The 8,875-nt window shown below is 38.3% G+C and overlaps 1 protein-coding gene across 1 annotated transcript in view; it reads right to left on the bottom strand.

Annotated features, from left to right (window-relative positions):
• Positions 1–7,976, bottom strand: part of LOC106844392 (membrane-spanning 4-domains subfamily A member 4A-like) — a 32,728-nt gene extending 24,752 nt beyond the window's left edge. Inside the window, exon 1 of the mRNA XM_070487909.1 lies at positions 7,919–7,976. The gene's annotated coding sequence lies outside the window, so the exon portion shown is untranslated. The remainder of the gene's footprint in view (positions 1–7,918) is intronic.
• Between the last annotated feature and the right edge of the window lie 899 nt (positions 7,977–8,875).

Raw genomic sequence — 8,875 nt, forward strand, 5'->3', positions numbered from 1 at the left:
AGCTGCTCTCTTATCAGCGGTTCTCCAGCTCTTCTGCAAAGCAAGCCCCGAAACTTTGGTTACTGTGTTTCCCACGTTAACCTTCTGGGTACAAGGCAGAGTTTCACCCTAATAAAGGGAAATTGTAACTCCTTCATCCTCACTTTCATTATGCCTTGACAATACATCTAAACTAGCCAAGGGTCATAACAAGTTTATAGCCTCCCTATAAAGGCTTTAAGAAGTCTCAAACTGGACTTAACTGCCTGCCAGAAACAAAGTGCAACACTCTTTGAAAAAAATTTGAGCAATCAACCACAAAAATAACAATATCCAGCATCCAATCAAAAATTATTATTCATGCCAAGAAGCAGAAAAATGACAATAACCAGGAGAAAAATCAATCAATTAAAACAGACCTCTAAGTTACTGAGAAGTTTAAAAGGACATGATGTGAAATGCAGGCAGTCTTCTTTAAAAGTTAGAATCATAACATCTTGCTCTAATAGCCTAGATGTTTGTAGGAACTTTTTATAGCTAAAAACTTACCAGTCTTAGGCTGCTTATATAAACTACAACTTTCTCAGAGAGAACTTTCCTGGTTACCCTTTCTAATGTCCCATACTCCCCCAGCACTACCACCAACCATTCTAGCTCATTACCGTACACATAACTTTCCATGTAGCTTCTAACTATATATGAAAATATTTTGACTGGTTACTTATATGTTCAATTATGTCCTGCCCTGTTGGTTTAACCTACATGAGAGGAAGGACGTCATCCCTCTTGCTCACCACTAGATTCTCATATGCTTAAAACAATACCTGCCCATCATAGGCATTTTATAAATACGTGTTGAAAAAAATGATAATGAATTGATATTATACGTATACAAATGAATACACATGTGCATATACTCAAGTATGTGTGTAAATTAAAACCCTTACAGTTCAGTATGTACCAGTTGGAGTAGTTGATGCTCTACCTATATTGTATCAAGTATTTATCACGTGTCTATCAGCCTGGTGATATTATCACAAAATTAATGAAGAGAAACATGAAGTACAGAGAAATTTCGCAGCACGTCCATGGTCACACAGGTAACAATCGAGAGAAATGGAGTTATTGAGATGAAAACCCAGGGTTGCTGATTATAAAACCCACATTCTTCACTACTATACTATATTTCCTGATATCAACAGTCTCTTTCCGCCATATCATATCTGAATGGGAAGTAGGCAGTACCTGGACTTATTATTTCTAATTTTATTTAATTTATTTTTGCTCTATAATAAGTCAAATGTATTTAATGAACATTCAGTAAATACCATGTGTGTGCTCAATCATATATGGCACTGGATACAAATTTGATTAGGATGTAACCCTGCCCTGTAGGAAAGAGAAGGAGAGAGAAAGGCAAGAAAAGGAAGGTGAAAAGAAAGAGAGAAAAAATATAAGTTGAATTTGACCATGATGTGATTTTTACTCCACGTGTATTTATACTCAAATAATGGTTTGTGCACATACAAGTACTGACTGTGCTAGTCAAAGGTATTTTCTATGGGAGAAGCCTAGCAGGAAAAGGACACAGAGGGAAGAGCCATACATCTCAAATTTCTACCAGTAAAAACGCCTTGCATTCCCAAAGGCAGGAAACAAAAGTCAAACAAGTGGGAAGAGTATTGGCCAGGGAAGCAGAAATACATAGTCTGTATGGAGGCGTCACTTCAACAATATCTTTTTGCCTTTTTTTCCACCAAATCTTATTTACCACCTTCATGTCTTTTTACAAAATCCTGAAGATGGATGAAAAATTTCAAGGGCTATTGACTCATAAAACGCATGATATATTTATTTAACTTCTGCTATTGTGCATAAAGAATGATGAAATGTGTTGTGGAGTTCTTGGGGGAAAATGAGAATATAGTTCCAAATTTTATGTATGTATATATATATTAATATAAAGAGTTGGATTCTGGTGCTTTCGCAAGTGGTGTTCTTGCATAACTGTCAAGAAGAGTGCGTGTTGGAGGAGATCCAGGAAGAGATAGAGGCTTGGGCATTATATGGCCCAAAGCCACTGCTTTTCTTTTTCCTGTTGTTTTTTATTTTAGGAAGATTAGCCCTGAGCTTACATCTGCTGCCCATCCTCCTCTTTTTGCTGAGGAAGACTGGCCCTGAGCTAACATCTGTGCCATCTTCCCCTACTTTATAAGTGGGACGCCTACCACAGCATGGCATGCCAAGCAGTGCCATGCCCGCACCCCGGATCCGAACCCATGAACCCTGGGCTGCCAAAGCGGAATGTGTACGCTTAACCACTGTGCCACTGGGCCGGTCCCACCATTGCTTTTCTTGATTCACACTTCCTAATTCTATAAGCAGTGGAATTAGCAGGAGCAACATTTCCCAGCTATATAACTAATCCAGGAGCAGAAGGAGACACAGTGCTAGATATTATGATGTGAACGTTACTAAGGAGTTTGCTCCCTGGTTCAAATGCTTCACTTAATGAAATTACAAAATCACTGGGAATTGCTGAGAAACTAGCTATTAGGGTCTCATAACTGAAGAGTCCACCAATAAAGTTAATGTGATTTAGTCAATCTCTTTTCTATGGGCAAGGGCTCTGGGGGTGGGGTATGTGGTGTAGCATGGGAGCCCCAAAAGAGAGTAAAGAGGCACCAAATGGGGGAGAAGAGCACCATAAAAATAATCTCATCAAACTATTATTGTTTTATGATTTGTTTTTGGCCTTTGTTTGACAATGTCTTTGGGTAATGAAACTAATGACCATTGCCCGGCCTGTACTACCCATTTTCTCACCCTGGAATGCTCAACTGTTGGAAAATATCCTTGTTCTATTCTTCCTAGTGTCTCTGGATCTCTTCTCTCCTCCCATTTTCCATGCCTTTCCAGTTGCCGTTTTGTTCTGCTCAGCAGCAGGGAGTATCTGCTGCAGGTCTCAGGGTAAGAGAATGGGTAGGTATGCGCACACTGACAGAGAAGTGTGAAACCCTGCCTTTCTTCAACAGCCAGGGAAGGCTGGAATTATAGGATAATGCAGTAACATCAAGCACTCCTCGTGGACCTTTCCATTGTGAAGTGTTCTCTGATCTGGACTAGGCGAGAAGGCCCTCTGAGGGGTTAAAGATGATGAAAAATACTTTTCTTTATCCATTGTGATAGTCAGAATTCTAAGATGACACCAAGTCACACATGCCCAAGTGTGATTCCCTCTCCTGCAGTATGGGTGGGACCTGTGTTTATGATGGGATATCACGCTGTCAGTAGGCTGCTAATCAGTTGACTTTCAGTTTATCCAAAAGGAAATTATTCTGGATGGACTTAGTCCAATCATGTGAGCCATTTAAAAGTGGCTGAAATCACCAAAGACTTTTGCTCTCCCTTAGGCCTCAATGTAGAAACAAGTTTTCACGAGTTCCACAGCTGAGAGGAAATAAATTCGGCCATATGAGCATGGAAGAGGACCAGAGGTCTCAGCTGAGATCACAGCCTCAGCAAAGTCCTTAATTACAGCCTTATAAACCCTGAGCAGAGAACCCAGCTAAGCTGTGCCCAGACTCTTGACACATGGAAACTCAGAGATAATAAATGTGTGTCGTTTTATGTCTCTATGTTTGTGTAATCCATTGCACAGCAATAGAAAATGAATGAGGGTATCTTCAAGGGAAGCCTGATGCTCACCCTATCACGATTACAACAGGTTACATTACTTCCAAAGACAGTCATAGGAATGCAGAACTCCAGCACACTTAAAATGTGCATCATACCATCCATACCCTAAGAACAAATTCATAACAAGGGAACATGGAGAACAGAGATGAGAAACCCAAAAGAATGACCACTGATTACAATACCAAAAGACATGAACCATTGGTCAGAGGTCAGAAAAACTGGCTCCTAATTGCAGCCATACTCTTATCTAGTTCATAGCCTGTTGAATGTCACTTATCCTGTTATTTTCATCACTACTGAAATGAGCATTTTCCCCCACCCTCTACTTTCCAATGCTATTGTAGATACAGAATGTGAAATACTGTAAAATGGGGGAAGAGATTATCAAGATAATAATCAACTTAGTTCTTTCAGACACTACAGATTCCTTACAGTTGGCACGATAATATGACCTCATATCTTAGTAATTGAAGGCAGACTAATAATTGTAGGCAGGATAATAATAATTTTATGTTGTCTTAAGTTATTAAATTTGTAGTAATTTGTTACAGCAACAATAAGAAACAAATGCAACAATGAACACCAAATTAGTTGGTCTTTAATCCCTCTTACAGAATTGACTTTAGGTCTAATCTTTAGCCAAAAATGGTCAGATTTTAGAAACTTTGGCAAGTACTCTTATTCCTAAAAACTTGAATTAGATGCCTGCATTGATTCCTGGGATTCTTTGGTCTAAATATTCTTCCTTTTTTCTCCACAGATAGGAATGGTGCTTCTGCTGTGGAAGAGCCAATAGATCAAGAGCCCAGGACATGAGTGACACTGACTCAAGTGAACCTTGAGAATATTTGCATTCATCGTTCCTTTATCTATTTACTCATGTCTTCAACATATTCAGCAGCCTATATGTTTCAGAAATTGTAGGTATAGATGATAGAGCAGCAAACAAAACAGCTAATTTCCCCAACCTCAGGGATTTTTCCATCTAGTGAGGTAGAACAGGAGTTAACAAACTTTCTATCAGGAGCCTGCTGGCATATACTTCAGGTGTGGCAGGACATTTGGTCACTAACCATCAACTCTGCTGCAGCACAAAAGCAGCCATGGACAAAACGTAAACAAATGGATGTGGCTATGTTCCAATAAATCTTTATTTACAAAAAACAAGTGTCAGGCTCATTCCCAGGAATAAGTAGAAAAATACATGTAATATATATAATTTGAGCCATATGAAATCGCTGTATTTTTAGATCAAGTACAGTTGATCATTGGCAATTTCATCTGCTTCTCCTAATGATTCCATGCAGTGTGCACTCTACCTTTCTTACAAAGAACTCACCTTTTTCTAACCTCTTTTTAAAATTATAGTTAAAAGTAAGCCCTTGGTCCTTTGTCAATCTCTAACTGCTTTCCAATATTTCTACTTTTCTCCCAGGAGGACTGGAGCTTCCTAAACGTAAAGACTGGTCTCCTTCTTATGTCTCCCACTATGCCCAACCCAGGACTGAGCATAAAGTATAGGCTCATAGACCTGTTTACTAACTGTGCAGGTATCCAGGTAGGAATAAATTGGATGCATCAGATCCCAAGAAGCCGTTATGGATGTGCTCTGCTATAAGGACAGGCAGAAAAAGTGTTTAGTAAGAACTGGTGACAGCCTCTGGGAGATGGTGATTGAGATGAAGGCAGGACTGGCTACATCACCTACAGGGCCTCTTGTTAAAACAGTATTAAGAATTTAAGGCAGCAACAGCAGAGCAGTAAACCAAAGACAGAAAACTTCTGTCTACAAAGCCCTGTGTGACCACACAAGTCCCATGCCCAGCAGCCAGCCCTATGAAGCTGTTACATTGTAGATTTTGTCCCTATCATTGTGCCCTTAAAGTCTATGAGTGGAGAGAATTTCTGACACTGAAAGTAAGATTCCTCTTCAGCATAAATACATGGCAAACATTAAATAATAGGTGGATTAGAAGCAGGAAGTTCCAGGATCTAATCTTGCTTTTGTCAATTTCTAACTGCGTGATCTTGGAAAAAGCTCTAAAGTTCTTGGAAGAAATTTTCTTTTTATTTTGAAGGGGTGGTAATAAGCAAAATTTCTTACTGTAAGAACAGTTAGAAATCTCAAGAGGAGTAAATGATTTCAGCAAATCACTGAAGGGGTTATTTTGGCGTGAATATATAGCACTTGAGACTCACCTAGGATTAGGTAGGAATGAAGACAAGTTAATGCAATTTACCTGCATAAGAAGTTAGAAAGAATGCTGAGTTTCCAAATTTGGGTTTGGAAAGGAGACAATGAGAGAAAGAACTGAGCAGCACAGTGAAAGGCTAGAAGCTCATATGGAGGGGAGGTAACAGAAAACTCCATGGTGTTGAGAATGACTAGTAGACTTTTTAGTAATAAAGATTCCATTGCATTTTAGTCTGCTACGGGTGCAGCAATAACTCTTCCTTCCCACACTTATCCAAAACTTCTAGATGTTTCACCACCTACAAAATCTTGTGTAAGTGGTAATTTGGAGAATAAAGCAATTAAGCTAATATTTGGATGAGGGCAAGTGCTAGAGAAAGATAGTGAAATATGAAACAGAGATTGAGAGTTTTCCAAGAGCTGGATGTTGAGGCCAAAAGTGCTTAATCTTGTAAGAACATCCAGAGGTGTTGGGAGGGATACTGGGTTATTCGCCATTTGTAGGCTAATGATCAAGAGAATTTTCCTTTATTACTAGAGAACCAGGCAACTGCTTCGGGCTCCAACAGAACGCCGTGGGACGTAGAGAGACTGACATCCAGCTCTAGTTTTAGAGTAGGTAACAGTACAAACTTACAGGTATTTTGAAATTAAACAGGAAAAATTATGCAAAATGCTTAGCACACTAACCATTACAGAGTCTGTGTCCCATAGCTACGAGGGCTTTCTTCCTACTTCTCCTCATCACATTTAGAGAAGGAACAAAGAGAAAGATGAGATGAGATGTGGTCCTGACTCCTAAATAAAAGATTGCCCTATGTCTCAATAACTTTTAACTTTCCAAAGTGATTCACCAATTAGGGAATACTGATTGCTATTTTTGCCAGAGCCCAGGCTCCTGTTACTTGCTTCCACCACAGTATCCCATGAAAAGAGGAAGCACTAACCATTAAAATATGTATGAGCTTGTAATAATTCTCCAACCCCTCTCTAGGGTTCCAGTTATAGTAACTGTCTGAAAGAATAATCATGCTGATCATAGTGATTATGATCCCTGATGCAGCAAAGACAGAGCTGGTGATGTTCACTCCTAGGCTACCTTGGACCTAGAAAGGAAGGAAAAGCGATTAAACAATCCAACAACACCCCCAGATATGTCTCCATCAATCACTTTACACCCACCACTTCTTGTCCAACCCATTTCATCTTCTCTGTCTTGATTAGTGCAATAGTCTCCCAACTTGTCTCTTTCCTTATAGAAGCTTCAACTCTAATCTCCTGCCAAAACACAAATATGATCTAGTTATTCCCACGCTTAAATCCTTCAGATGACTCCCATGGGACAATGAGATTAATTCCAATCTCCTTAGCAAGGCTTTCAATCCCTTTACACTTTAGTCGGATAGTTCTGTCTGTGTCCATCTCCTACTATGTTCTCTGTCAGGTGCCTAACTTCTCATTATTTTCTAAATGCCACTTGCCTCTCATGCCTTTATGCCTGTTGCGTATTGTCTCACTTTGCTGTGTATTCCTTTTCTTATATTCTCTTCTCTCAGTGAAGTTTTGAGGCTTTTTGCAAGAGCTAAAATTCCTGAAGAAAGTGTGAAAAGTTTAGAGTGGCTGTAGCACAAGGTAGATTTTAATGGTTATAACTGGAGGACATGCTAGGGAGATGGATTGAGGTCAGATTTGGAAAAGCCATAGTGACCATCTCTATAGTTTGATATTTATCCTTTGAGTGAAGAAAATACAAATATGGCTTTAGCTAGAAAAACTTTTATTGAGATCTGGGCTTTTGCCTTTTCTTGGCTTTGGGAAAGACATTTGGCATGAAAGCTGTGTTTTAAATTTGCTTCTTCTTTTTTAACAGCCTTATTGTGAATTTCTTTCATTGAAAACTGAATCAAAATCCTTTCTGTGTACAATTGGAGTACATATTTTCATCAATAAGTCAATAAATATGACACCACACCAACACTTGTTGCCACAGTCATGGGGGCTGGATCTCAGGTTGTAGGGTTTGTATGACCGATACATTGGACGTACCTTCTCAGGACTTCTCTGTATTTTCATAAAGATTCTCCCAGGAAGTACCTTCCCAACGACTGTTCATCCTCATGTCAGTAATTCTATTGTTAGACAATTTTGTATTACAATTTTTGAAAGATCAGTTCAACTAGGTAAAACTTACCATCTCTCCTAACTTTTTAAGAATAGGAAAAATTTGTTTCCTATTCTGTCAGAACATATTCTTAGTTAATCTTTCTTTTGGAACCAAAAAAGAGGAAATATTAAGATAACCAGACCTCTTGTAGTTCTAGTTCCTGCTTCAACTGACAAGGAACCTGAAGTAAGAAACTAACAATAAAAAGAAAAATACAGATAAAAATCTTTAAACAAACATGTGAAGTCATGACTTACTAAAACTTGTCCCAAAATATGATAAGTATGTTAAACAGACCAACGGTATTAGAAGAAACACAGAAGTTTGTAAATAAATATACCCTTTTCTCAGAAACAAAAAAGAAATTCTACCAAATGAATTCACAGGAGAATTTATTGAGCCTCAGAGAGTGTCTAACTGTGATGGTATTTAAATTGTTTGAGGGGATTGAAACATAAAGACAGCTTCTCATTTCCTGATATGAAGTAACTCTAATATGGTATCAAAATTTACTAAGCTTTCACAAAAGAAAAAAACCTAAGGATTACTTTCATTTAAAATGACTATTAAAAGTTGTACATAAAATTGTAGCAAAGAAAATTTTAAAATTCTATATAGATGATGATTAGTTTGTACTACTTCATTTGATTCCATCTTTTGGGTAATTATTTTACATTTAGATCAAATGACTGGAGTGAAGTCAGTTGGACTCCCTGCCTTAAACTATTTAACGGTTTGAGTTTCTGAGTTTGCTTTCCGTATTTGATTTCAGAAGTTTCAAAACTTCTGTCTTAATACCCAAAAAGCCTGATCTAATGAACTACCTTGATAAATTTCCT

The sequence above is a fragment of the Equus asinus genome, chromosome 17 (assembly GCF_041296235.1).
Source record: "Equus asinus isolate D_3611 breed Donkey chromosome 17, EquAss-T2T_v2, whole genome shotgun sequence".
NCBI lineage: Eukaryota > Metazoa > Chordata > Mammalia > Perissodactyla > Equidae > Equus > Equus asinus.